Here is a 27832-nt window from a genome sequence, read left to right on the forward strand (position 1 = left end):
CAACAACATGAATACGGCCATAGGCGACTGTATGTCAGGTGATTTTTCACACATGCACAAGGTATTCATACCACATGATAGAACTCCTCATTCGGAACAACTTTGCTTCTAGGACCACTGCTGCCAATAAAAGCGCTGGTTGAATAATGGAGATTATTTGAAGAATGATGAAAAAAAAAACTAAAAAACAGCCGTACTTTTGCAGACTGGTCCTAGGTTGAGAGTTTTACATCTCTCGATCAACCACTGCAGTTCAATTCTCTGGACTTCCTAGGTCGTTAACTACCAGAAGAAGAGGAACTCGAACAATCTGCTCTTTTAACCAGTGTGTCCAGGGGAGAGCGCGAACGCAGTCCCCCACTACCATAAATTATGCAGTCGAGATTCCCACATTTGGGGAATTCGCAGGGGTCAGCACAACCGGAGTGCAATGGCCGAGCCTCGCCCTGGGTGAACCACCTTCCTGATCATGGTGTCTCCCCTGCCAGGTAAGTATGAATTCCCAGGCCTCCCGTCAGAGGCACCGTGTCCCTCTCCGCAATCCTCACCAACGGTCGGACAATCAAACACACACCTGATTCAACTCATCAGCTCATTCGTAAAAACTCCAAGAGATAAGAGAGAGACATCAAAAACCTGCAGAGTCGGGCTCTTTTGCTGTTGTTGTTGTGGATGATGTTGTTTTCATGCTCCGGATCCATGAGCCAAAAATCAATTTCATACGCGGTCACCGGATAGTGGACGAATCAGATGTTAAACGAGATAAGAACAGAGTTGTTGTTTTTTTTTCCCTCTCACACCACCATTACCTGTATAGCATATGATCACCTACAACACCTTTAAAGCACCCATACACAGCAATATACGTTACTTCCATTAACACCTGCTGCCACACAAGACTAAAACATCTCTTTCATTGAACACAGTTTTTGGGGGTGCACCGTTCCCAGAAGTACTGCAATACCGGGTCGATGCGTGGAGTGGACGGAGCAAGCCCCTCGTCCATCTCCCAGTTCCAAAAATCAATTTAATATATGGTGCCCGGGTAGGGCACGTATCAGATATTAAACTGATAAGAACAGATTTTCTTTCGAAAAAAGTTTATTGTCACATTGTTTCATTCCATTCTTTCAATATCCATTTTTTCCTTATAAAATCACATTTTTGCACATATCTTAAAACAACAAAAAGGACATAAGTTACAGTTAAAAATCAGTTATGTTGATGTGTTGTGTAAAAGTCCATGTATGTTGTGTGTTGTTTTAAAGTAAAGGTAAAATGGATTAAAATAAAATAGGAATGCAAATATAAAACAATAAAACAATAAAATATGCCAAATAAAACATCTCTTGTACAGGATCGAGGGTGAGTCCCTATCAAGAATGTCCATTCACTCCAGGTCTCCAGAACAGGCCCCAGACTCCTCGCTTCCAGTGCCCAGCGGAGATCCCCTCTCCTCCGGCCCGCTGGCCCGCTGTTCCCGTAGCCAGAGTGGTGAGGGTGCATCTACGGGCGGCCAGGTACGGTGGCGGCCGGGACCTTCTCCGTGTGACCTCGGCCCCCCCATCCGAATAACGACGTGCGGCCCACCCTGCAGCGTTGATGTTATCCTCTGCTCGCACGCGTGGAGGGGGACCGTCACGCGTTTCCCCACCAGCAGGTTTCTGGTGACCCAGATGGCATCCTTGATGTGGTTGAGGGTGAGCCAGAGCGAGGCAAACGTTGGTGGTGTCAACTCCTTCAAGCCCTGACCCACCCCCAGGATGGCGAGCTTATAGTCCACCTGGGCCCCACCCGCTGGCAGGCACGGGAAAAACAGGGGGCCTGTCTTGGCCCACAGGTCCCGCGCAGCGCCGCACTCCCAGAGCAGATGTTGAACGGTCTCCGGGGAACCACATCCGGTGCGTGGGCAGGTGGAGTTTTTGGCCATGCATCTGGAGTGCATGACCGCCCTGACCGGGAGGATCTCATGAGCCACCATCCACGACAGGTCCTTAAGCCTGTTCTGGAGAGCTGGGTGGGCTGCGTTCCTCCAAACGTCTTTGGCCTCACCTAGTGTGAGGCCTGGAACTGGACTCACCGATTCTCGATCCTGCACAAGAGAGACGAGAGACTTGTGATTAGTTAAAACAGTGGCATCATTTGTTTCTAAAAGATATTTCTTTAAAAATTTCTTAATAAAACTATGCTCTTTTGACAAATTAAAAGACACTGGACTTTTAAGATCAATGGGTAAAATTTTCAAACTTCTTAGGTATGACCCCATCCAGAATCGGGTCATGGCTGCTGTCTTGTGTTCTCTGGATGGGGTCAGTGCATACTGGATATGGAGGGCGGCAAAGCGGCTGCCTAAAAACAGGTGGGGGTCTGGGAGGCCTTTCCCGCCATTCTCTTTTTTCTTTTTAACGACCTCCCTCTTGATTCGTTCCCACTTGGACCCCCACAGGAAATAAAATACCGCCCTCTCCAACTTAGCCAGGAATCGTCTTGGGGGACTAAAAACAGAACAGACAAGTAAAATTAGTGGTAAAATCACTGCTTTAAAAATTAAAATCTTGCCTTCTAACGTCAGTTGTCTTAGTCCCCAAAAGCCCAGTCTTTGTCTGACTTTCCCTAACATGTCAGTCCAGTTTCCTGGTCCTCCACCCTCCCTGTCAAATTTTACTCCTAAAATTTTCAAATCCTTTTCTTTAAAATCCAAATCTAGTCCTCCTGTGTCCACGTCGCCCCACGGCCCGAAGAGCAGGGCCTCGGACTTACTCCTGTTAAGCTTGGCGCCCGAGGCCCGACCGTACCAGTCAGTCAAGTCCATTGCTCTTCGTACTGATAAAAAGTCAGTCGCTAAAAGGGTCACGTCATCCATATATAAAACGCAGGTCGCCGTCAGTCCACCAGTTCCTGGGATATCTAGTCCTTTAATCCATTTATCCCTTCTCAAGATCTGTGCCAGTGGCTCAATACAAGCCACATACAGAAGGGGAGATAAAGGACACCCCTGACGGACACCGCTGTGGATATTTACAGCTTTGGAAAGATGCCCATTTGCAAGAAATTTGCTGCTTAAGCCCTCATACAGCAGTCCCACCCAAGCTATAAACCTCTCTGGAAAGCCCATTTTTTGCAGTACCTGAAGGAGGTACTGGTGCGAGACCCGATCAAAAGCTTTTTCAAAGTCTAAATTTAGGACTACAAGCCTAATGTTTCTGTCTCTCGCATAACAGATGGCGTCTCTGATCAGTACCAGGCTGTCTGTGATCTTCCTGCCGGGCACAGCGCAAGCTTGATCCAGGTGGATTACGTCCTCTAAAACAGTCGACATGCGTGTAGCTAAAATCTTACTAAAAAGTTTACAATCATAATTTAAAAGAGTGATTGGTCGCCAGTTTCTCAAGTCAGTCTTGTCTCCTTTTTTGTACAGTAATGTAACTATCCCTACTCTAAAGCTGTCTGGAAGTCTGTCAAGAGTCTCAAATTCTTTAAAAACTGTAAGTAAGTCATGTGCTAAAATGTCCCAGAAAGTCAGATAAAACTCAAAGGGGAGTCCGTCCATGCCCGGGGACTTCCCCTTCTTAAAACCCTTTAAAGCTTTTTCCAATTCTAAAAGATTAAAATCCTGGGATAAAAGCACATCTTGGACTCTTAACTTTTTCATCTAAAAACCCTAAAACGTCCTCTAAGATGCCATTGTGTACCTCTTTAGTGCCGTATAAATTACTGTAAAAACTTTCAATTTCCCCTAAAATCAGGTCAGTTGTATTTACTTCCCCCCCTCTAAAAGTTTTTAAAATATTGATCGACCCTCCCCGAGCTATTGTCTTTTTAAAAAAATACCTGGTACACTTCTCTCCTTCCTCTAACTCCCTTTCTCTACATCTTAAAATGACACCTTTGCTCTTTGTTTCAGACAGATCTGACATTTCTTTCTTTACTTCTTTTATTTCATTTGTAAAATCCAATCCATTGTTTAAAAGGTTAAAATATCTCTGCAGTTTTTTTTGCAACCCCATCATGCGTCTTTTTTCTTTATTCTTTTTTTCTTTTCCAATTTGTTTAAAAAACCGTCCTGTCCTTTGTTTCACCATCTCCCACCACTGTGCACGTGAGTCGTAAAAGTCCTGGAGGGTCTGCCATTGGCTGAACTGCTCCCTATACTCACTAACCACTTCCTCGTCCTCTAATAGGGAACAGTTCAGCTTCCACAGCCCTCCCCCTGCAGTCACACCCGTGGGGAGTGAAAGAGTGCAAGACAGCATCATGTGGTCGGAAAAAAAGAGGGGGGTCAATGTAGCATCGGTCGGCGGGAGGTCCCTGGTAAAAATATAGTCAATTCGAGAGGCTCTGGCACCGTCACCACTGAACCAGGTGAAGCCTTCCTCTCTTTGATGCATTGTTTTAAAACAGTCAACTAACTTAAAATCTTTGACTATATTTTGTAATAAAACCGATGTCTTGTCGACCTTAAAATCCTCTCCTACCCTCCTTCTGTCCTTTTTTGATAATACACAATTAAAATCCCCTGCTACCACTAGGGGAGCCCTGCCTAGCATGTGGGGTTGCAAGTCTTCTAAAAGCTCATACCTGTTATTTTTTTCAGTAAAACCATACATATTTAAAATGTTAAGATCCTTACCTAAAAAAGTCAGATTTGCTAAAATTGCCCGCCCGTCCCTCACCACAGTGCTGCCCTTCACCAAAAGGTTGGGATTTTTTATTAAAATAGCAACACCGTCATTTTTGTTAAAATTGGACCCACTCCAAATGGAAAATCCTGGGGTCCAAATCTCCTCCCACTTCCTGTAATTTGTTAAAAAGGGCAAACCACATTCTTGCAATAAAAACACATCTGACTTAAAAGTTTTTAAAAAGGATAACACACTCTGTGCTCGCAAAGTAGACCTCACACTTCTCACATTGATTGTAGAGATAGTGAGGGCCATGAGCAGTATGGTTAAAAATACAAGCATTAATAGAAGGATAAAACCAAAAGACTGCAGAAAGTTACATTAAAATCATGTTATGTCATGTAGCACTTTTTCCTTTTCCCCAGAAAAACTGGGATCAGGAGGGCAAATGCTCGCCGCCTCAGAGTCCACAGAGAGAACCTCTTGTGGCTCCTTCGGTGACGATGTTCTAAGCTTAACGTGCAAAAAGGAGACTTCATTGGGAGATTCTGCGGGCCACATACGGTCTAGATCTAACGAAGAGGAACTATCTAGCCGATGCGATGCCCGCAGCCTTTTCTCCTCTGTTTGAAGCAGAGGAGATCTCGCAGACCTTTTTTGCACCTGAGCATTGGGGAGTGAACCCTCGGATTCACCCCCACTATCCACCACACTAACCTCCGATACGGTGTAGAGTGAGGAAGCCGTTGCATCCTCCTCCTCCTCCTCCATTTTGTTTTCACTTCTCTCTTGTTGGGGAACGGCTTCCTCACTCTGTTCGCTGTTAAAACTTGACTCCGCCCCTGTGGCCGCCCCACTTCCTTCCTCCTGCCCACTCCCTGAGGCTGGCTGGGAAATAGAATTTCCCGCCAAAACCTCAGGGACCGCCTCCTCCTTCCTTTGCTCTTTTGTTTGTTCCACATGTGGGGCGGCCATTTTGTTGCCTTTCAGTTTGTTGGCAAAACTTTTAGGGCAATCTCTGTAGAGATGGGATGACTCCCCACAGAGGTTGCACCGCCTGCCATTGGTACACTCTTCAAAAGTATGACCAATTTCTCTGCATTTCCCACATATCATTTCCTGGCATGCTTCAGCTAAGTGCCCAAACTTTCCACATTTTCTACATAATTTGGGCATACCCTGGTAGTGAATGTAGCCTCTGTTCTCACCCAACACAATCATAGAAGGCAGATGCTTCAGGCCCTGGTAGCCCCCAGCGTCTTCCCATTGTTTAATGGGAATTCGCCAGGAGCATGTCCAAATACCATCCTCATCTAAAACCTTGACTGGCTGGCTTCGAACTGTGCAAAATCTGCCCAGCCAGACACAAATGTCCTCCCCAGTCACTGTCTCATTAAACATTCTAACAATCACAGTTTTAAGTGTGTTGTCAGAGAGCTTTTCAACAGTAAACATGGACAGCTGGGATTTAGCTACTTCAAATCTGTGCCAGAAATCATTCAGGTGGGAAACCGCTCTAAAACTAACATCAAATCCTTTGTTCAGGGGCAGAGTCACGATGCAATTCAGATCATCAGGTTTAAAATTTAGAGTTTTTTGGATCAGCTTCCTGGAGAAGTCAAGACGTGACATCCCCAGGAGCTTCCCCTCAACTTCTTTGAATAAAAAACGCACGCTGTGGTGCCTCCTCATGCCGGCACGGGCAGCCGACATGGTGGAGACACCAACAGCCTAAAACTTTAAAAAACAATAAATAAATAAATAAATAGATAAAAAGGTCTTACCTTAAAACAGAACCGGAATAAAAGCAGCTGGATCAATGTACCTCTCAAAAGTTTGGGGCTCAAGTCACTGAAGGACCCAAGCCGGAAAAACCTCCAAGAGACGATCGCTGTCTCTACCCTAGGACCAGACACTTGATCTTAGCCAAAAGGCCGAGAAGCGATGACACAATGACGCAGAGGCGGGGGAGCCGTCAAAGGCCACGCCCACCTGGGCCGTGGCGAGAGGGTCTAAAGGTCGCCAGCAAACAAGCTCAGCTCACAGCAATACAAGCTCAGCTTGACTGTTGACACCGAAAATGGATCACAGCAGAGCGCACAACACGACACTTTGGAGTGCAACCTGGGATTTTGGACCAACAAACATTCTGCCCTAAAAGTGAGCGGGCAGACCAAAGCGTACGTCGTAGAGACTTGAAACTCTTGAGGGATGGTAGTACCCGCCCGGTCTACAACATCACCAAGGCTCGGCCCAATCGGCCCCAAGGTGGCGCTGAGGCGATCAGAAGTACGAAATGCCTCGTAACTCCTGAACCGTCCGTCGCAGACCCAAGTGTCTTACATCACCGGAATCCTTGGCTCGGGCCGAACAAGACGCAGGCCTCGGATTCGATGGTTGCGCTGGCGAGATTTTCGGGTATTTGGGATTTTGTGAAAAAGCTACTTTTGCACACTAGTCCTAGGTCTTTCGCCCGATCTGACCCAAACCGGTGCAGAAAGATTCCCTGGAGTCTGATTGCCGACAGCGATGGGGAAAAAAGTCGGAATTTCGATTCACGTTGGCGACGGGACGCCAAAACGTTGGGAGTGGGCGAGGCGGGCTTTACTTAAATGGCCATAACTCTCCAACGGAATGAGACAATTACACCCAAGTCGGTACACCTGTGCACGGGCTCAGCCTGTGCTCAGGTGAAAAGGGATGTGGCGACTGGCCACTTGGTGGCACTGTAAACAGTAAAAACAACAACATGAATACGGCCATAGGCGACTGTATGTCAGGTGATTTTTCACACATGCACAAGGTATTCATACCACATGATAGAACTCCTCATTCGGAACAACTTTGCTTCTAGGACCACTGCTGCCAATAAAAGCGCTGGTTGAATAATGGAGATTATTTGAAGAATGATGAAAAAAAAAACTAAAAAACAGCCCTACTTTTGCAGACTGGTCCTAGGTTGAGAGTTTTACATCTCTCGATCAACCACTGCAGTTCAATTCTCTGGACTTCCTAGGTCGTTAACTACCAGAAGAAGAGGAACTCGAACAATCTGCTCTTTTAACCAGTGTGTCCAGGGGAGAGCGCGAACGCAGTCCCCCACTACCATAAATTATGCAGTCGAGATTCCCACATTTGGGGAATTCGCAGGGGTCAGCACAACCGGAGTGCAATGGCCGAGCCTCGCCCTGGGTGAACCACCTTCCTGATCATGGTGTCTCCCCTGCCAGGTAAGTATGAATTCCCAGGCCTCCCGTCAGAGGCACCGTGTCCCTCTCCGCAATCCTCACCAACGGTCGGACAATCAAACACACACCTGATTCAACTCATCAGCTCATTCGTAAAAACTCCAAGAGATAAGAGAGAGACATCAAAAACCTGCAGAGTCGGGCTCTTTTGCTGTTGTTGTTGTGGATGATGTTGTTTTCATGCTCCGGATCCATGAGCCAAAAATCAATTTCATACGCGGTCACCGGATAGTGGACGAATCAGATGTTAAACGAGATAAGAACAGAGTTGTTGTTTTTTTTTCCCTCTCACACCACCATTACCTGTATAGCATATGATCACCTACAACACCTTTAAAGCACCCATACACAGCAATATACGTTACTTCCATTAACACCTGCTGCCACACAAGACTAAAACATCTCTTTCATTGAACACAGTTTTTGGGGGTGCACCGTTCCCAGAAGTACTGCAATACCGGGTCGATGCGTGGAGTGGACGGAGCAAGCCCCTCTTCCATCTCCCAGTTCCAAAAATCAATTTAATATATGGTGCCCGGGTAGGGCACGTATCAGATATTAAACTGATAAGAACAGATACTACACTTGATCTTAGCCAAAAGACCGAGAAGCGATGACACAATGACGCAGAGGCGGGGGAGCCGTCAAAGGCCACGCCCACCTGGGCCGTGGCGAGAGGGTCTAAAGGTCGCCAGCAAACAAGCTCAGCTCACAGCAATACAAGCTCAGCTTGACTGTTGACACCGAAAATGGATCACAGCAGAGCGCACAACACGACACTTTGGAGTGCAACCTGGGATTTTGGACCAACAAACATTCTGCCCTAAAAGTGAGCGGGCAGACCAAAGCGTACGTCGTAGAGACTTGAAACTCTTGAGGGATGGTAGTACCCGCCCGGTCTACAACATCACCAAGGCTCGGCCCAATCGGCCCCAAGGTGGCGCTGCAGCGATCAGAAGTACGAAATGCCTCGTAACTCCTGAACCGTCCGTCGCAGACCCAAGTGTCTTACATCACCGGAATCCTTGGCTCGGGCCGAACAAGACGCAGGCCTCGGATTCGATGGTTGCGCTGGCGAGATTTTCGGGTATTTGGGATTTTGTGAAAAAGCTACTTTTGCACACTAGTCCTAGGTCTTTCGCCCGATCTGACCCAAACCGGTGCAGAAAGATTCCCTGGAGTCTGATTGCCGACAGCGATGGGGAAAAAAGTCGGAATTTCGATTCACGTTGGCGACGGGACGCCAAAACGTTGGGAGTGGGCGAGGCTGGCTTTACTTAAATGGCCATAACTCTCCAACGGAATGAGACAATTACACCCAAGTCGGTACACCTATGCACGGGCTCAGCCTGTGCTCAGGTGAAAAGGGATGTGGCGACTGGCCACTTGGTGGCGCTGTAAACAGTAAAAACAACAACATGAATACGGCCATAGGCGACTGTATGTCAGGTGATTTTTCACACATGCACAAGGTATTCATACCACATGATAGAACTCCTCATTCGGAACAACTTTGCTTCTAGGACCACTGCTGCCAATAAAAGCGCTGGTTGAATAATGGAGATTATTTGAAGAATGATGAAAAAAAAAACTAAAAAACAGCCCTACTTTTGCAGACTGGTCCTAGGTTGAGAGTTTTACATCTCTCGATCAACCACTGCAGTTCAATTCTCTGGACTTCCTAGGTCGTTAACTACCAGAAGAAGAGGAACTCGAACAATCTGCTCTTTTAACCAGTGTGTCCAGGGGAGAGCGCGAACGCAGTCCCCCACTACCATAAATTATGCAGTCGAGATTCCCACATTTGGGGAATTCGCAGGGGTCAGCACAACCGGAGTGCAATGGCCGAGCCTCGCCCTGGGTGAACCACCTTCCTGATCATGGTGTCTCCCCTGCCAGGTAAGTATGAATTCCCAGGCCTCCCGTCAGAGGCACCGTGTCCCTCTCCGCAATCCTCACCAACGGTCGGACAATCAAACACACACCTGATTCAACTCATCAGCTCATTCGTAAAAACTCCAAGAGATAAGAGAGAGACATCAAAAACCTGCAGAGTCGGGCTCTTTTGCTGTTGTTGTTGTGGATGATGTTGTTTTCATGCTCCGGATCCATGAGCCAAAAATCAATTTCATACGCGGTCACCGGATAGTGGACGAATCAGATGTTAAACGAGATAAGAACAGAGTTGTTGTTTTTTTTTCCCTCTCACACCACCATTACCTGTATAGCATATGATCACCTACAACACCTTTAAAGCACCCATACACAGCAATATACGTTACTTCCATTAACACCTGCTGCCACACAAGACTAAAACATCTCTTTCATTGAACACAGTTTTTGGGGGTGCACCGTTCCCAGAAGTACTGCAATACCGGGTCGATGCGTGGAGTGGACGGAGCAAGCCCCTCTTCCATCTCCCAGTTCCAAAAATCAATTTAATATATGGTGCCCGGGTAGGGCACGTATCAGATATTAAACTGATAAGAACAGATACTACACTTGATCTTAGCCAAAAGACCGAGAAGCGATGACACAATGACGCAGAGGCGGGGGAGCCGTCAAAGGCCACGCCCACCTGGGCCGTGGCGAGAGGGTCTAAAGGTCGCCAGCAAACAAGCTCAGCTCACAGCAATACAAGCTCAGCTTGACTGTTGACACCGAAAATGGATCACAGCAGAGCGCACAACACGACACTTTGGAGTGCAACCTGGGATTTTGGACCAACAAACATTCTGCCCTAAAAGTGAGCGGGCAGACCAAAGCGTACGTCGTAGAGACTTGAAACTCTTGAGGGATGGTAGTACCCGCCCGGTCTACAACATCACCAAGGCTCGGCCCAATCGGCCCCAAGGTGGCGCTGCAGCGATCAGAAGTACGAAATGCCTCGTAACTCCTGAACCGTCCGTCGCAGACCCAAGTGTCTTACATCACCGGAATCCTTGGCTCGGGCCGAACAAGACGCAGGCCTCGGATTCGATGGTTGCGCTGGCGAGATTTTCGGGTATTTGGGATTTTGTGAAAAAGCTACTTTTGCACACTAGTCCTAGGTCTTTCGCCCGATCTGACCCAAACCGGTGCAGAAAGATTCCCTGGAGTCTGATTGCCGACAGCGATGGGGAAAAAAGTCGGAATTTCGATTCACGTTGGCGACGGGACGCCAAAACGTTGGGAGTGGGCGAGGCTGGCTTTACTTAAATGGCCATAACTCTCCAACGGAATGAGACAATTACACCCAAGTCGGTACACCTATGCACGGGCTCAGCCTGTGCTCAGGTGAAAAGGGATGTGGCGACTGGCCACTTGGTGGCGCTGTAAACAGTAAAAACAACAACATGAATACGGCCATAGGCGACTGTATGTCAGGTGATTTTTCACACATGCACAAGGTATTCATACCACATGATAGAACTCCTCATTCGGAACAACTTTGCTTCTAGGACCACTGCTGCCAATAAAAGCGCTGGTTGAATAATGGAGATTATTTGAAGAATGATGAAAAAAAAAACTAAAAAACAGCCCTACTTTTGCAGACTGGTCCTAGGTTGAGAGTTTTACATCTCTCGATCAACCACTGCAGTTCAATTCTCTGGACTTCCTAGGTCGTTAACTACCAGAAGAAGAGGAACTCGAACAATCTGCTCTTTTAACCAGTGTGTCCAGGGGAGAGCGCGAACGCAGTCCCCCACTACCATAAATTATGCAGTCGAGATTCCCACATTTGGGGAATTCGCAGGGGTCAGCACAACCGGAGTGCAATGGCCGAGCCTCGCCCTGGGTGAACCACCTTCCTGATCATGGTGTCTCCCCTGCCAGGTAAGTATGAATTCCCAGGCCTCCCGTCAGAGGCACCGTGTCCCTCTCCGCAATCCTCACCAACGGTCGGACAATCAAACACACACCTGATTCAACTCATCAGCTCATTCGTAAAAACTCCAAGAGATAAGAGAGAGACATCAAAAACCTGCAGAGTCGGGCTCTTTTGCTGTTGTTGTTGTGGATGATGTTGTTTTCATGCTCCGGATCCATGAGCCAAAAATCAATTTCATACGCGGTCACCGGATAGTGGACGAATCAGATGTTAAACGAGATAAGAACAGAGTTGTTGTTTTTTTTTCCCTCTCACACCACCATTACCTGTATAGCATATGATCACCTACAACACCTTTAAAGCACCCATACACAGCAATATACGTTACTTCCATTAACACCTGCTGCCACACAAGACTAAAACATCTCTTTCATTGAACACAGTTTTTGGGGGTGCACCGTTCCCAGAAGTACTGCAATACCGGGTCGATGCGTGGAGTGGACGGAGCAAGCCCCTCTTCCATCTCCCAGTTCCAAAAATCAATTTAATATATGGTGCCCGGGTAGGGCACGTATCAGATATTAAACTGATAAGAACAGATTTTTTTCTTTCGAAAAAAGTTTATTGTCACATTGTTTCATTCCATTCTTTCAATATCCATTTTTTCCTTATAAAATCACATTTTTGCACATATCTTAAAACAACAAAAAGGACATAAGTTACAGTTAAAAATCAGTTATGTTGATGTGTTGTGTAAAAGTCCATGTATGTTGTGTGTTGTTTTAAAGTAAAGGTAAAATGGATTAAAATAAAATAGGAATGCAAATATAGAACATTAAAACAATAAAATATGCCAAATAAAACATCTCTTGTACAGGATCGAGGGTGAGTCCCTATCAAGAATGTCCATTCACTCCAGGTCTCCAGAACAGGCCCCAGACTCCTCGCTTCCAGTGCCCAGCGGAGATCCCCTCTCCTCCGGCCCGCTGGCCCGCTGTTCCCGTAGCCAGAGTGGTGAGGGTGCATCTACGGGCGGCCAGGTACGGTGGCGGCCGGGACCTTCTCCGTGTGACCTCGGCCCCCCCATCCGAATAACGACGTGCGGCCCACCCTGCAGCGTTGATGTTATCCTCTGCTCGCACGCGTGGAGGGGGACCGTCACGCGTTTCCCCACCAGCAGGTTTCTGGTGACCCAGATGGCATCCTTGATGTGGTTGAGGGTGAGCCAGAGCGAGGCAAACGTTGGTGGTGTCAACTCCTTCAAGCCCTGACCCACCCCCAGGATGGCGAGCTTATAGTCCACCTGGGCCCCACCCGCTGGCAGGCACGGGAAAAACAGGGGGCCTGTCTTGGCCCACAGGTCCCGCGCAGCGCCGCACTCCCAGAGCAGATGTTGAACGGTCTCCGGGGAACCACATCCGGACCGTGGGCAGGTGGAGTTTTTGGCCATGCCTCTGGAGTGCATGACCGCCCTGACTGGGAGGATCTCATGAGCCACCATCCAGATAAGAACAGATACTACACTTGATCTTAGCCAAAAGGCCGAGAAGCGATGACACAATGACGCAGAGGCGGGGGAGCCGTCAAAGGCCACGCCCACCTGGGCCGTGGCGAGAGGGTCTAAAGGTCGCCAACAAACAAGCTCAGCTCACAGCAATACAAGCTCAGCTTGACTGTTGACACCGAAAATGGATCACAGCAGAGCGCACAACACGACACTTTGGAGTGCAACCTGGGATTTTGGACCAACAAACATTCTGCCCTAAAAGTGAGCGGGCAGACCAAAGCGTACGTCGTAGAGACTTGAAACTCTTGAGGGATGGTAGTACCCGCCCGGTCTACAACATCACCAAGGCTCGGCCCAATCGGCCCCAAGGTGGCGCTGCAGCGATCAGAAGTACGAAATGCCTCGTAACTCCTGAACCGTCCGTCGCAGACCCAAGTGTCTTACATCACCGGAATCCTTGGCTCGGGCCGAACAAGACGCAGGCCTCGGATTCGATGGTTGCGCTGGCGAGATTTTCGGGTATTTGGGATTTTGTGAAAAAGCTACTTTTGCACACTAGTCCTAGGTCTTTCGCCCGATCTGACCCAAACCGGTGCAGAAAGATTCCCTGGAGTCTGATTGCCGACAGCGATGGGGAAAAAAGTCGGAATTTCGATTCACGTTGGCGACGGGACGCCAAAACGTTGGGAGTGGGCGAGGCGGGCTTTACTTAAATGGCCATAACTCTCCAACGGAATGAGACAATTACACCCAAGTCGGTACACCTGTGCACGGGCTCAGCCTGTGCTCAGGTGAAAAGGGATGTGGCGACTGGCCACTTGGTGGCGCTGTAAACAGTAAAAACAACAACATGAATACGGCCATAGGCGACTGTATGTCAGGTGATTTTTCACACATGCACAAGGTATTCATACCACATGATAGAACTCCTCATTCGGAACAACTTTGCTTCTAGGACCACTGCTGCCAATAAAAGCGCTGGTTGAATAATGGAGATTATTTGAAGAATGATGAAAAAAAAAACTAAAAAACAGCCCTACCTTTGCAGACTGGTCCTAGGTTGAGAGTTTTACATCTCTCGATCAACCACTGCAGTTCAATTCCCTGGACTTCCTAGGTCGTTAACTACCAGAAGAAGAGGAACTCGAACAATCTGCTCTTTTAACCAGTGTGTCCAGGGGAGAGCGCGAACGCAGTCCCCCACTACCATAAATTATGCAGTCGAGATTCCCACATTTGGGGAATTCGCAGGGGTCAGCACAACCGGAGTGCAATGGCCGAGCCTCGCCCTGGGTGAACCACCTTCCTGATCATGGTGTCTCCCCTGCCAGGTAAGTATGAATTCCCAGGCCTCCCGTCAGAGGCACCGTGTCCCTCTCCGCAATCCTCACCAACGGTCGGACAATCAAACACACACCTGATTCAACTCATCAGCTCATTCGTAAAAACTCCAAGAGATAAGAGAGAGACATCAAAAACCTGCAGAGTCGGGCTCTTTTGCTGTTGTTGTTGTGGATGATGTTGTTTTCATGCTCCGGATCCATGAGCCAAAAATCAATTTCATACGCGGTCACCGGATAGTGGACGAATCAGATGTTAAACGAGATAAGAACAGAGTTGTTGTTTTTTTTTCCCTCTCACACCACCATTACCTGTATAGCATATGATCACCTACAACACCTTTAAAGCACCCATACACAGCAATATACGTTACTTCCATTAACACCTGCTGCCACACAAGACTAAAACATCTCTTTCATTGAACACAGTTTTTGGGGGTGCACCGTTCCCAGAAGTACTGCAATACCGGGTCGATGCGTGGAGTGGACGGAGCAAGCCCCTCTTCCATCTTCCAGTTCCAAAAATCAATTTAATATATGGTGCCCGGGTAGGGCACGTATCAGATATTAAACTGATAAGAACAGATTTTTTTTCTTTCGAAAAAAGTTTATTGTCACATTGTTTCATTCCATTCTTTCAATATCCATTTTTTCCTTATAAAATCACATTTTTGCACATATCTTAAAACAACAAAAAGGACATAAGTTACAGTTAAAAATCAGTTATGTTGATGTGTTGTGTAAAAGTCCATGTATGTTGTGTGTTGTTTTAAAGTAAAGGTAAAATGGATTAAAATAAAATAGGAATGCAAATATAGAACATTAAAACAATAAAATATGCCAAATAAAACATCTCTTGTACAGGATCGAGGGTGAGTCCCTATCAAGAATGTCCATTCACTCCAGGTCTCCAGAACAGGCCCCAGACTCCTCGCTTCCAGTGCCCAGCGGAGATCCCCTCTCCTCCGGCCCGCTGGCCCGCTGTTCCCGTAACCAGAGTGGTGAGGGTGCATCTACGGGCGGCCAGGTACGGTGGCGGCCGGGACCTTCTCCGTGTGACCTCGGCCCCCCCATCCGAATAACGACGTGCGGCCCACCCTGCAGCGTTGATGTTATCCTCTGCTCGCACGCGTGGAGGGGGACCGTCACGCGTTTCCCCACCAGCAGGTTTCTGGTGACCCAGATGGCATCCTTGATGTGGTTGAGGGTGAGCCAGAGCGAGGCAAACGTTGGTGGTGTCAACTCCTTCAAGCCCTGACCCACCCCCAGGATGGCGAGCTTATAGTCCACCTGGGCCCCACCCGCTGGCAGGCACGGGAAAAACAGGGGGCCTGTCTTGGCCCACAGGTCCCGCGCAGCGCCGCACTCCCAGAGCAGATGTTGAACGGTCTCCGGGGAACCACATCCGGACCGTGGGCAGGTGGAGTTTTTGGCCATGCCTCTGGAGTGCATGACCGCCCTGACTGGGAGGATCTCATGAGCCACCATCCACGACAGGTCCTTAAGCCTGTTCTGGAGAGCTGGGTGGGCTGCGTTCCTCCAAACGTCTTTGGCCTCACCTAGTGTGAGGCCTGGAACTGGACTCACCGATTCTCGATCCTGCACAAGAGAGACGAGAGACTTGTGATTAGTTAAAACAGTGGCATCATTTGTTTCTAAAAGATATTTCTTTAAAAATTTCTTAATAAAACTATGCTCTTTTGACAAATTAAAAGACACTGGACTTTTAAGATCAATGGGTAAAATTTTCAAACTTCTTAGGTATGACCCCATCCAGAATCGGGTCATGGCTGCTGTCTTGTGTTCTCTGGATGGGGTCAGTGCATACTGGATATGGAGGGCGGCAAAGCGGCTGCCTAAAAACAGGTGGGGGTCTGGGAGGCCTTTCCCGCCATTCTCTTTTTTCTTTTTAACGACCTCCCTCTTGATTCGTTCCCACTTGGACCCCCACAGGAAATAAAATACCGCCCTCTCCAACTTGGCCAGAAATCGTCTTGGGGGACTAAAAACAGAACAGACAAGTAAAATTAGTGGTAAAATCACTGCTTTAAAAATTAAAATCTTGCCTTCTAACGTCAGTTGTCTTAGTCCCCAAAAGCCCAGTCTTTGTCTGACTTTCCCTAACATGTCAGTCCAGTTTCCTGGTCCTCCACCCTCCCTGTCAAATTTTACTCCTAAAATTTTCAAATCCTTTTCTTTAAAATCCAAATCTAGTCCTCCTGTGTCCACGTCGCCCCACGGCCCGAAGAGCAGGGCCTCGGACTTACTCCTGTTAAGCTTGGCGCCCGAGGCCCGACCGTACCAGTCAGTCAAGTCCATTGCTCTTCGTACTGATAAAAAGTCAGTCGCTAAAAGGGTCACGTCATCCATATATAAAACGCAGGTCGCCGTCAGTCCACCAGTTCCTGGGATATCTAGTCCTTTAATCCATTTATCCCTTCTCAAGATCTGTGCCAGTGGCTCAATACAAGCCACATACAGAAGGGGAGATAAAGGACACCCCTGACGGACACCGCTGTGGATATTTACAGCTTTGGAAAGATGCCCATTTGCAAGAAATTTGCTGCTTAAGCCCTCATACAGCAGTCCCACCCAAGCTATAAACCTCTCTGGAAAGCCCATTTTTTGCAGTACCTGAAGGAGGTACTGGTGCGAGACCCGATCAAAAGCTTTTTCAAAGTCTAAATTTAGGACTACAAGCCTAATGTTTCTGTCTCTCGCATAACAGATGGCGTCTCTGATCAGTACCAGGCTGTCCGTGATCTTCCTGCCGGGCACAGCGCAAGCTTGATCCAGGTGGATTACGTCCTCTAAAACAGTCGACATGCGTGTAGCTAAAATCTTACTAAAAAGTTTACAATCATAATTTAAAAGAGTGATTGGTCGCCAGTTTCTCAAGTCAGTCTTGTCTCCTTTTTTTTACAGTAATGTAACTATCCCTACTCTAAAGCTGTCTGGAAGTCTGTCAAGAGTCTCAAATTCTTTAAAAACTGTAAGTAAGTCATGTGCTAAAATGTCCCAGAAAGTCAGATAAAACTCAAAGGGGAGTCCGTCCATGCCCGGGGACTTCCCCTTCTTAAAACCCTTTAAAGCTTTTTCCAATTCTAAAAGATTAAAATCCTGGGATAAAAGCACATCTGGACTCTTAACTTTTTTATCTAAAAACCCTAAAACTTCCTCTAAGATGCCATTGTGTACCTCTTTAGTGCCGTATAAATTACTGTAAAAACTTTCAATTTCCCCTAAAATCAGGTCAGTTGTATTTACTTCCCCCCCTCTAAAAGTTTTTAAAATATTGATCGACCCTCCCCGAGCTATTGTCTTTTTAAAAAAATACCTGGTACACTTCTCTCCTTCCTCTAACTCCCTTTCTCTACATCTTAAAATGACACCTTTGCTCTTTGTTTCAGACAGATCTGACATTTCTTTCTTTACTTCTTTTATTTCATTTGTAAAATCCAATCCATTGTTTAAAAGGTTAAAATATCTCTGCAGTCTTTTTTGCAACCCCATCATGCGTCTTTTTTCTTTATTCTTTTTTTCTTTTCCAATTTGTTTAAAAAACCGTCCTGTCCTTTGTTTCACCATCTCCCACCACTGTGCACGTGAGTCGTAAAAGTCCTGGAGGGTCTGCCATTGGCTGAACTGCTCCCTATATTCACTAACCACTTCCTCGTCCTCTAATAGGGAACAGTTCAGCTTCCACAGCCCTCCCCCTGCAGTCACACCTGTGGGGAGTGAAAGAGTGCAAGACAGCATCATATGGTCGGAAAAAAAGAGGGGGGTCAATGTAGCATCGGTCGGCGGGAGGTCCCTGGTAAAAATATAGTCAATTCGAGAGGCTCTGGTACCGTCACCACTGAACCAGGTGAAGCCTTCCTCTCTTTGATGCATTGTTTTAAAACAGTCAACTAATTTAAAATCTTTGACTATATTTTGTAATAAAACCGATGTCTTGTCGACCTTAAAATCCTCTCCTACCCTCCTTCTGTCCTTTTTTGATAATACACAATTAAAATCCCCTGCTACCACTAGGGGAGCCCTGCCTAGCATGTGGGGTTGTAAGTCTTCTAAAAGCTCATACCTGTTATTTTTTTCAGTAAAACCATACATATTTAAAATGTTAAGATCCTTACCTAAAAAAGTCAGATTTGCTAAAATTGCCCGCCCGTCCCTCACCACAGTGCTGCCCTTCACCAAAAGGTTGGGATTTTTTATTAAAATAGCAACACCGTCATTTTTGTTAAAATTGGACCCACTCCAAATGGAAAATCCTGGGGTCCAAATCTCCTCCCACTTCCTGTAATTTGTTAAAAAGGGCAAACCACATTCTTGCAATAAAAACACATCTGACTTAAAAGTTTTTAAAAAGGATAACACACTCTGTGCTCGCAAAGTAGACCTCACACTTCTCACATTGATTGTAGAGATAGTGAGGGCCATGAGCAGTATGGTTAAAAATACAAGCATTAATAGAAGGATAAAACCAAAAGACTGCAGAAAGTTACATTAAAATCATGTTATGTCATGTAGCACTTGCTTCTCCTTTTCCCCAGAAAAACTGGGATCAGGAGGGCAAATGCTCGCCGCCTCAGAGTCCACAGAGAGAACCTCTTGTGGCTCCTTCGGTGACGATGTTCTAAGCTTAACGTGCAAAAAGGAGACTTCATTGGGAGATTCTGCGGGCCACATACGGTCTAGATCTAACGAAGAGGAACTATCTAGCCGATGCGATGCCCGCAGCCTTTTCTCCTCTGTTTGAAGCAGAGGAGATCTCGCAGACCTTTTTTGCACCTGAGCATTGGGGAGTGAACCCTCGGATTCATCCCCACTATCCACCACACTAACCTCCGATACGGTGTAGAGTGAGGAAGCCGTTGCATCCTCCTCCTCCTCCTCCATTTTGTTTTCACTTCTCTCTTGTTGGGGAACGGCTTCCTCACTCTGTTCGCTGTTAAAACTTGACTCCGCCCCTGTGGCCGCCCCACTTCCTTCCTCCTGCCCACTCCCTGAGGCTGGCTGGGAATTAGAATTTCCCGCCAAAACCTCAGGGACCGCCTCCTCCTTCCTTTGCTCTTTTGTTTGTTCCACATGTGGGGCGGCCATTTTGTTGCCTTTCAGTTTGTTGGCAAAACTTTTAGGGCAATCTCTGTAGAGATGGGATGACTCCCCACAGAGGTTGCACCGCCTGCCATTGGTACACTCTTCAAAAGTATGACCAATTTCTCTGCATTTCCCACATATCATTTCCTGGCATGCTTCAGCTAAGTGCCCAAACTTTCCACATTTTCTACATAATTTGGGCATACCCTGGTAGTGAATGTAGCCTCTGTTCTCGCCCAACACAATCATAGAAGGCAGATGCTTCAGGCCCTGGTAGCCCCCAGCGTCTTCCCATTGTTTAATGGGAATTCGCCAGGAGCATGTCCAAATACCATCCTCATCTAAAACCTTGACTGGCTGGCTTCGAACTGTGCAAAATCTGCCCAGCCAGACACAAATGTCCTCCCCAGTCACTGTCTCATTAAACATTCTAACAATCACAGTTTTAAGTGTGTTGTCAGAGAGCTTTTCAACAGTAAACATGGACAGCTGGGATTTAGCTACTTCAAATCTGTGCCAGAAATCATTCAGGTGGGAAACCGCTCTAAAACTAACATCAAATCCTTTGTTCAGGGGCAGAGTCACGATGCAATTCAGATCATCAGGTTTAAAATTTAGAGTTTTTTGGATCAGCTTCCTGGAGAAGTCAAGACGTGACATCCCCAGGAGCTTCCCCTCAACTTCTTTGAATAAAAAACGCACGCTGTGGTGCCTCCTCATGCCGGCACGGGCAGCCGACATGGTGGAGACACCAACAGCCTAAAACTTTAAAAAACAATAAATAAATAAATAATAAATAAATAGATAAAAAGGTCTTACCTTAAAACAGAACCGGAATAAAAGCAGCTGGATCAATGTACCTCTCAAAAGTTTGGGGCTCAAGTCACTGAAGGACCCAAGCCGGAAAAACCTCCAAGAGGCGATCGCTGTCTCTACCCTAGGACCAGACACTTGATCTTAGCCAAAAGGCCGAGAAGCGATGACACAATGACGCAGAGGCGGGGGAGCCGTCAAAGGCCACGCCCACCTGGGCCGTGGCGAGAGGGTCTAAAGGTCGCCAACAAACAAGCTCAGCTCACAGCAATACAAGCTCAGCTTGACTGTTGACACCGAAAATGGATCACAGCAGAGCGCACAACACGACACTTTGGAGTGCAACCTGGGATTTTGGACCAACAAACATTCTGCCCTAAAAGTGAGCGGGCAGACCAAAGCGTACGTCGTAGAGACTTGAAACTCTTGAGGGATGGTAGTACCCGCCCGGTCTACAACATCACCAAGGCTCGGCCCAATCGGCCCCAAGGTGGCGCTGCAGCGATCAGAAGTACGAAATGCCTCGTAACTCCTGAACCGTCCGTCGCAGACCCAAGTGTCTTACATCACCGGAATCCTTGGCTCGGGCCGAACAAGACGCAGGCCTCGGATTCGATGGTTGCGCTGGCGAGATTTTCGGGTATTTGGGATTTTGTGAAAAAGCTACTTTTGCACACTAGTCCTAGGTCTTTCGCCCGATCTGACCCAAACCGGTGCAGAAAGATTCCCTGGAGTCTGATTGCCGACAGCGATGGGGAAAAAAGTCGGAATTTCGATTCACGTTGGCGACGGGACGCCAAAACGTTGGGAGTGGGCGAGGCGGGCTTTACTTAAATGGCCATAACTCTCCAACGGAATGAGACAATTACACCCAAGTCGGTACACCTGTGCACGGGCTCAGCCTGTGCTCAGGTGAAAAGGGATGTGGCGACTGGCCACTTGGTGGCGCTGTAAACAGTAAAAACAACAACATGAATACGGCCATAGGCGACTGTATGTCAGGTGATTTTTCACACATGCACAAGGTATTCATACCACATGATAGAACTCCTCATTCGGAACAACTTTGCTTCTAGGACCACTGCTGCCAATAAAAGCGCTGGTTGAATAATGGAGATTATTTGAAGAATGATGAAAAAAAAAACTAAAAAACAGCCCTACCTTTGCAGACTGGTCCTAGGTTGAGAGTTTTACATCTCTCGATCAACCACTGCAGTTCAATTCCCTGGACTTCCTAGGTCGTTAACTACCAGAAGAAGAGGAACTCGAACAATCTGCTCTTTTAACCAGTGTGTCCAGGGGAGAGCGCGAACGCAGTCCCCCACTACCATAAATTATGCAGTCGAGATTCCCACATTTGGGGAATTCGCAGGGGTCAGCACAACCGGAGTGCAATGGCCGAGCCTCGCCCTGGGTGAACCACCTTCCTGATCATGGTGTCTCCCCTGCCAGGTAAGTATGAATTCCCAGGCCTCCCGTCAGAGGCACCGTGTCCCTCTCCGCAATCCTCACCAACGGTCGGACAATCAAACACACACCTGATTCAACTCATCAGCTCATTCGTAAAAACTCCAAGAGATAAGAGAGAGACATCAAAAACCTGCAGAGTCGGGCTCTTTTGCTGTTGTTGTTGTGGATGATGTTGTTTTCATGCTCCGGATCCATGAGCCAAAAATCAATTTCATACGCGGTCACCGGATAGTGGACGAATCAGATGTTAAACGAGATAAGAACAGAGTTGTTGTTTTTTTTTCCCTCTCACACCACCATTACCTGTATAGCATATGATCACCTACAACACCTTTAAAGCACCCATACACAGCAATATACGTTACTTCCATTAACACCTGCTGCCACACAAGACTAAAACATCTCTTTCATTGAACACAGTTTTTGGGGGTGCACCGTTCCCAGAAGTACTGCAATACCGGGTCGATGCGTGGAGTGGACGGAGCAAGCCCCTCTTCCATCTTCCAGTTCCAAAAATCAATTTAATATATGGTGCCCGGGTAGGGCACGTATCAGATATTAAACTGATAAGAACAGATACTACACTTGATCTTAGCCAAAAGGCCGAGAAGCGATGACACAATGACGCAGAGGCGGGGGAGCCGTCAAAGGCCACGCCCACCTGGGCCGTGGCGAGAGGGTCTAAAGGTCGCCAACAAACAAGCTCAGCTCACAGCAATACAAGCTCAGCTTGACTGTTGACACCGAAAATGGATCACAGCAGAGCGCACAACACGACACTTTGGAGTGCAACCTGGGATTTTGGACCAACAAACATTCTGCCCTAAAAGTGAGCGGGCAGACCAAAGCGTACGTCGTAGAGACTTGAAACTCTTGAGGGATGGTAGTACCCGCCCGGTCTACAACATCACCAAGGCTCGGCCCAATCGGCCCCAAGGTGGCGCTGCAGCGATCAGAAGTACGAAATGCCTCGTAACTCCTGAACCGTCCGTCGCAGACCCAAGTGTCTTACATCACCGGAATCCTTGGCTCGGGCCGAACAAGACGCAGGCCTCGGATTCGATGGTTGCGCTGGCGAGATTTTCGGGTATTTGGGATTTTGTGAAAAAGCTACTTTTGCACACTAGTCCTAGGTCTTTCGCCCGATCTGACCCAAACCGGTGCAGAAAGATTCCCTGGAGTCTGATTGCCGACAGCGATGGGGAAAAAAGTCGGAATTTCGATTCACGTTGGCGACGGGACGCCAAAACGTTGGGAGTGGGCGAGGCGGGCTTTACTTAAATGGCCATAACTCTCCAACGGAATGAGACAATTACACCCAAGTCGGTACACCTGTGCACGGGCTCAGCCTGTGCTCAGGTGAAAAGGGATGTGGCGACTGGCCACTTGGTGGCGCTGTAAACAGTAAAAACAACAACATGAATACGGCCATAGGCGACTGTATGTCAGGTGATTTTTCACACATGCACAAGGTATTCATACCACATGATAGAACTCCTCATTCGGAACAACTTTGCTTCTAGGACCACTGCTGCCAATAAAAGCGCTGGTTGAATAATGGAGATTATTTGAAGAATGATGAAAAAAAAAACTAAAAAACAGCCCTACCTTTGCAGACTGGTCCTAGGTTGAGAGTTTTACATCTCTCGATCAACCACTGCAGTTCAATTCCCTGGACTTCCTAGGTCGTTAACTACCAGAAGAAGAGGAACTCGAACAATCTGCTCTTTTAACCAGTGTGTCCAGGGGAGAGCGCGAACGCAGTCCCCCACTACCATAAATTATGCAGTCGAGATTCCCACATTTGGGGAATTCGCAGGGGTCAGCACAACCGGAGTGCAATGGCAGAGCCTCGCCCTGGGTGAACCACCTTCCTGATCATGGTGTCTCCCCTGCCAGGTAAGTATGAATTCCCAGGCCTCCCGTCAGAGGCACCTTGTCCCTCTCCGCAATCCTCACCAACGGTCGGACAATCAAACACACACCTGATTCAACTCATCAGCTCATTCGTAAAAACTCCAAGAGATAAGAGAGAGACATCAAAAACCTGCAGAGTCGGGCTCTTTTGCTGTTGTTGTTGTGGATGATGTTGTTTTCATGCTCCGGATCCATGAGCCAAAAATCAATTTCATACGCGGTCACCGGATAGTGGACGAATCAGATGTTAAACGAGATAAGAACAGAGTTGTTGTTTTTTTTTCCCTCTCACACCACCATTACCTGTATAGCATATGATCACCTACAACACCTTTAAAGCACCCATACACAGCAATATACGTTACTTCCATTAACACCTGCTGCCACACAAGACTAAAACATCTCTTTCATTGAACACAGTTTTTGGGGGTGCACCGTTCCCAGAAGTACTGCAATACCGGGTCGATGCGTGGAGTGGACGGAGCAAGCCCCTCTTCCATCTCCCAGTTCCAAAAATCAATTTAATATATGGTGCCCGGGTAGGGCACGTATCAGATATTAAACTGATAAGAACAGATACTACACTTGATCTTAGCCAAAAGGCCGAGAAGCGATGACACAATGACGCAGAGGCGGGGGAGCCGTCAAAGGCCACGCCCACCTGGGCCGTGGCGAGAGGGTCTAAAGGTCGCCAGCAAACAAGCTCAGCTCACAGCAATACAAGCTCAGCTTGACTGTTGACACCGAAAAGGGATCACAGCAGAGCGCACAACACGACACTTTGGAGTGCAACCTGGGATTTTGGACCAACAAACATTCTGCCCTAAAAGTGAGCGGGCAGACCAAAGCGTACGTCGTAGAGACTTGAAACTCTTGAGGGATGGTAGTACCCGCCCGGTCTACAACATCACCAAGGCTCGGCCCAATCGGCCCCAAGGTGGCGCTGCAGCGATCAGAAGTACGAAATGCCTCGTAACTCCTGAACCGTCCGTCGCAGACCCAAGTGTCTTACATCACCGGAATCCTTGGCTCGGGCCGAACAAGACGCAGGCCTCGGATTCGATGGTTGCGCTGGCGAGATTTTCGGGTATTTGGGATTTTGTGAAAAAGCTACTTTTGCACACTAGTCCTAGGTCTTTCGCCCGATCTGACCCAAACCGGTGCAGAAAGATTCCCTGGAGTCTGATTGCCGACAGCGATGGGGAAAAAAGTCGGAATTTCGATTCACGTTGGCGACGGGACGCCAAAACGTTGGGAGTGGGCGAGGCGGGCTTTACTTAAATGGCCATAACTCTCCAACGGAATGAGACAATTACACCCAAGTCGGTACACCTGTGCACGGGCTCAGCCTGTGCTCAGGTGAAAAGGGATGTGGCGACTGGCCACTTGGTGGCGCTGTAAACAGTAAAAACAACAACATGAATACGGCCATAGGCGACTGTATGTCAGGTGATTTTTCACACATGCACAAGGTATTCATACCACATGATAGAACTCCTCATTCGGAACAACTTTGCTTCTAGGACCACTGCTGCCAATAAAAGCGCTGGTTGAATAATGGAGATTATTTGAAGAATGATGAAAAAAAAAACTAAAAAACAGCCCTACTTTTGCAGACTGGTCCTAGGTTGAGAGTTTTACATCTCTCGATCAACCACTGCAGTTCAATTCTCTGGACTTCCTAGGTCGTTAACTACCAGAAGAAGAGGAACTCGAACAATCTGCTCTTTTAACCAGTGTGTCCAGGGGAGAGCGCGAACGCAGTCCCCCACTACCATAAATTATGCAGTCGAGATTCCCACATTTGGGGAATTCGCAGGGGTCAGCACAACCGGAGTGCAATGGCCGAGCCTCGCCCTGGGTGAACCACCTTCCTGATCATGGTGTCTCCCCTGCCAGGTAAGTATGAATTCCCAGGCCTCCCGTCAGAGGCACCGTGTCCCTCTCCGCAATCCTCACCAACGGTCGGACAATCAAACACACACCTGATTCAACTCATCAGCTCATTCGTAAAAACTCCAAGAGATAAGAGAGAGACATCAAAAACCTGCAGAGTCGGGCTCTTTTGCTGTTGTTGTTGTGGATGATGTTGTTTTCATGCTCCGGATCCATGAGCCAAAAATCAATTTCATACGCGGTCACCGGATAGTGGACGAATCAGATGTTAAACGAGATAAGAACAGAGTTGTTGTTTTTTTTTCCCTCTCACACCACCATTACCTGTATAGCATATGATCACCTACAACACCTTTAAAGCACCCATACACAGCAATATACGTTACTTCCATTAACACCTGCTGCCACACAAGACTAAAACATCTCTTTCATTGAACACAGTTTTTGGGGGTGCACCGTTCCCAGAAGTACTGCAATACCGGGTCGATGCGTGGAGTGGACGGAGCAAGCCCCTCTTCCATCTCCCAGTTCCAAAAATCAATTTAATATATGGTGCCCGGGTAGGGCACGTATCAGATATTAAACTGATAAGAACAGATTTTTTTTTTTTTTCGAAAAAAGTTTATTGTCACATTGTTTCATTCCATTCTTTCAATATCCATTTTTTCCTTATAAAATCACATTTTTGCACATATCTTAAAACAACAAAAAGGACATAAGTTACAGTTAAAAATCAGTTATGTTGATGTGTTGTGTAAAAGTCCATGTATGTTGTGTGTTGTTTTAAAGTAAAGGTAAAATGGATTAAAATAAAATAGGAATGCAAATATAAAACAATAAAACAATAAAATATGCCAAATAAAACATCTCTTGTACAGGATCGAGGGTGAGTCCCTATCAAGATTGTCCATTCACTCCAGGTCTCCAGAACAGGCCCCAGACTCCCCGCTTCTGGTGCCCAGCGGAGATCCCCTCTCCTCCGGCCCGCTGGCCCGCTGTTCCCGTAGCCGGTGTGGTGAGGGTGCATCTACGGGCGGCCAGGGTCGGTGGCGGCCGGGACCTTCTACGTGTGACCCCGGCCCCCCCATCCGAATAACGACGTGCGGCCCACCCTGCAGCGTTGATCTTATTTTCTGCTCGCACGCGTGGAGGGGGACCGTCACGCGTTTCCCCACCAGCAGATTTCTGGTGACCCAGATGGCATCCTTGATCACGTTTAGGGTGAGCCAGAGCGAGGAAAATTTTGGTTGTGTCAGCTCCTTCAAGCCCTGACCCACCCCCAGGATGGCGAGCTTGTAGTCCACCTGGGCCCCACCCGCTGGCAGGCACGGGAAAAACAGGGGGCCGGTCTTGGCCCACAGGTCCCGCGCTTCGCCGCACTCCCAGAGCAGATGTCGAACGGTCTCCGGGGAACCACATCCGGACCGTGGGCAGGTGGAGTTTTTGGCCATGCCTCTGGAGTGCATAACCGCCCTGACCGGGAGGATCTCATGAGCCACCATCCACGACAAGTCTTTAAGCCTGTTCTGGAGAGCTGGGTGGGCTGCGTTCCTCCAAACATCTTTGGCCTCACCTAGTGTGAGGCCTGGAACCGGGCTCACCGATTCTCGATCCTGCACAAGAGAGATAAGAGACTTATGGTTAGTTAAAATGGTGGCATCATTTGTCTCTAAAAGATATTTCTTTAAAAATTTCTTAATAAAACTATGCTCTTTTGACAAATTAAAAGACACAGGACTTTTAAGATCAATGGGTAAAATTTTCAAAGTTCTTAGGTATGACCCCATCCAGAATCGGGTCATGGCTGCTGTCTTGTGTTCTCTGGATGGGGTCAGTGCGTACTGGATGTGGAGGGCGGCAAAGCGGCTGCCTAAAAACAGGTGGGGGTCTGGGAGGCCTTTCCCGCCATTCTCTTTTTTCTTTTTGACGACCTCCCTCTTTAGTCGTTCCCACTTGGACCCCCACAGGAAATAAAATACCGCCCTCTCCAGGTTGGCCAGGAATCGTCTTGGGGGACTAAAAACAGAACAGACAAGTAAAATCAGTGGTAAAATCACAGCTTTAAAAATTAAAATCTTGCCTTCAAACGTCAATTGTCTCAGTCC

At 47.6% G+C, this 27832-nt stretch overlaps 12 non-coding genes and 5 pseudogenes across 12 annotated transcripts; all 17 read right to left on the reverse strand.

Annotated features, from left to right (window-relative positions):
- Positions 1 to 332: 332 nt before the first annotated feature.
- LOC143726628 (U1 spliceosomal RNA) lies at positions 333 to 496 on the reverse strand. The gene has a single exon (XR_013198867.1). It is a non-coding gene; the product is annotated as a U1 spliceosomal RNA (small nuclear RNA).
- A 434-nt stretch (positions 497 to 930) lies between these two features.
- On the reverse strand, positions 931 to 1103 carry LOC143727434 (U2 spliceosomal RNA; annotated as a pseudogene).
- A 6593-nt stretch (positions 1104 to 7696) lies between these two features.
- LOC143726630 (U1 spliceosomal RNA) lies at positions 7697 to 7860 on the reverse strand. The gene has a single exon (XR_013198868.1). It is a non-coding gene; the product is annotated as a U1 spliceosomal RNA (small nuclear RNA).
- Positions 7861 to 8294: 434 nt separating this feature from the next.
- Positions 8295 to 8485, reverse strand: LOC143727230 (U2 spliceosomal RNA). Its single transcript, XR_013199435.1, has one exon. It is a non-coding gene; the product is annotated as a U2 spliceosomal RNA (small nuclear RNA).
- Positions 8486 to 9613: 1128 nt separating this feature from the next.
- On the reverse strand, positions 9614 to 9777 carry LOC143726631 (U1 spliceosomal RNA). The gene has a single exon (XR_013198869.1). It is a non-coding gene; the product is annotated as a U1 spliceosomal RNA (small nuclear RNA).
- A 434-nt stretch (positions 9778 to 10211) lies between these two features.
- On the reverse strand, positions 10212 to 10402 carry LOC143727231 (U2 spliceosomal RNA). The gene has a single exon (XR_013199436.1). It is a non-coding gene; the product is annotated as a U2 spliceosomal RNA (small nuclear RNA).
- A 1128-nt stretch (positions 10403 to 11530) lies between these two features.
- Positions 11531 to 11694, reverse strand: LOC143726632 (U1 spliceosomal RNA). The gene has a single exon (XR_013198870.1). It is a non-coding gene; the product is annotated as a U1 spliceosomal RNA (small nuclear RNA).
- A 434-nt stretch (positions 11695 to 12128) lies between these two features.
- On the reverse strand, positions 12129 to 12306 carry LOC143727354 (U2 spliceosomal RNA; annotated as a pseudogene).
- An 829-nt stretch (positions 12307 to 13135) lies between these two features.
- On the reverse strand, positions 13136 to 13235 carry LOC143727514 (U2 spliceosomal RNA; annotated as a pseudogene).
- Positions 13236 to 14363: 1128 nt separating this feature from the next.
- On the reverse strand, positions 14364 to 14527 carry LOC143726633 (U1 spliceosomal RNA). The gene has a single exon (XR_013198871.1). It is a non-coding gene; the product is annotated as a U1 spliceosomal RNA (small nuclear RNA).
- A 434-nt stretch (positions 14528 to 14961) lies between these two features.
- LOC143727457 (U2 spliceosomal RNA) lies at positions 14962 to 15138 on the reverse strand (annotated as a pseudogene).
- Positions 15139 to 21740: 6602 nt separating this feature from the next.
- Positions 21741 to 21904, reverse strand: LOC143726634 (U1 spliceosomal RNA). The gene has a single exon (XR_013198872.1). It is a non-coding gene; the product is annotated as a U1 spliceosomal RNA (small nuclear RNA).
- Positions 21905 to 22338: 434 nt separating this feature from the next.
- On the reverse strand, positions 22339 to 22529 carry LOC143727221 (U2 spliceosomal RNA). Its single transcript, XR_013199426.1, has one exon. It is a non-coding gene; the product is annotated as a U2 spliceosomal RNA (small nuclear RNA).
- Positions 22530 to 23657: 1128 nt separating this feature from the next.
- LOC143726867 (U1 spliceosomal RNA) lies at positions 23658 to 23821 on the reverse strand. Its single transcript, XR_013199092.1, has one exon. It is a non-coding gene; the product is annotated as a U1 spliceosomal RNA (small nuclear RNA).
- Positions 23822 to 24255: 434 nt separating this feature from the next.
- On the reverse strand, positions 24256 to 24446 carry LOC143727048 (U2 spliceosomal RNA). Its single transcript, XR_013199259.1, has one exon. It is a non-coding gene; the product is annotated as a U2 spliceosomal RNA (small nuclear RNA).
- A 1128-nt stretch (positions 24447 to 25574) lies between these two features.
- Positions 25575 to 25738, reverse strand: LOC143726636 (U1 spliceosomal RNA). The gene has a single exon (XR_013198873.1). It is a non-coding gene; the product is annotated as a U1 spliceosomal RNA (small nuclear RNA).
- Positions 25739 to 26172: 434 nt separating this feature from the next.
- On the reverse strand, positions 26173 to 26353 carry LOC143727273 (U2 spliceosomal RNA; annotated as a pseudogene).
- Between the last annotated feature and the right edge of the window lie 1479 nt (positions 26354 to 27832).

This window comes from Siphateles boraxobius, unplaced genomic scaffold (assembly GCF_051911475.1).
Source record: "Siphateles boraxobius isolate OS27281-9 unplaced genomic scaffold, OSU_SipBor_1 77, whole genome shotgun sequence".
NCBI classification, from domain to species: Eukaryota; Metazoa; Chordata; class Actinopteri; order Cypriniformes; family Leuciscidae; genus Siphateles; species Siphateles boraxobius.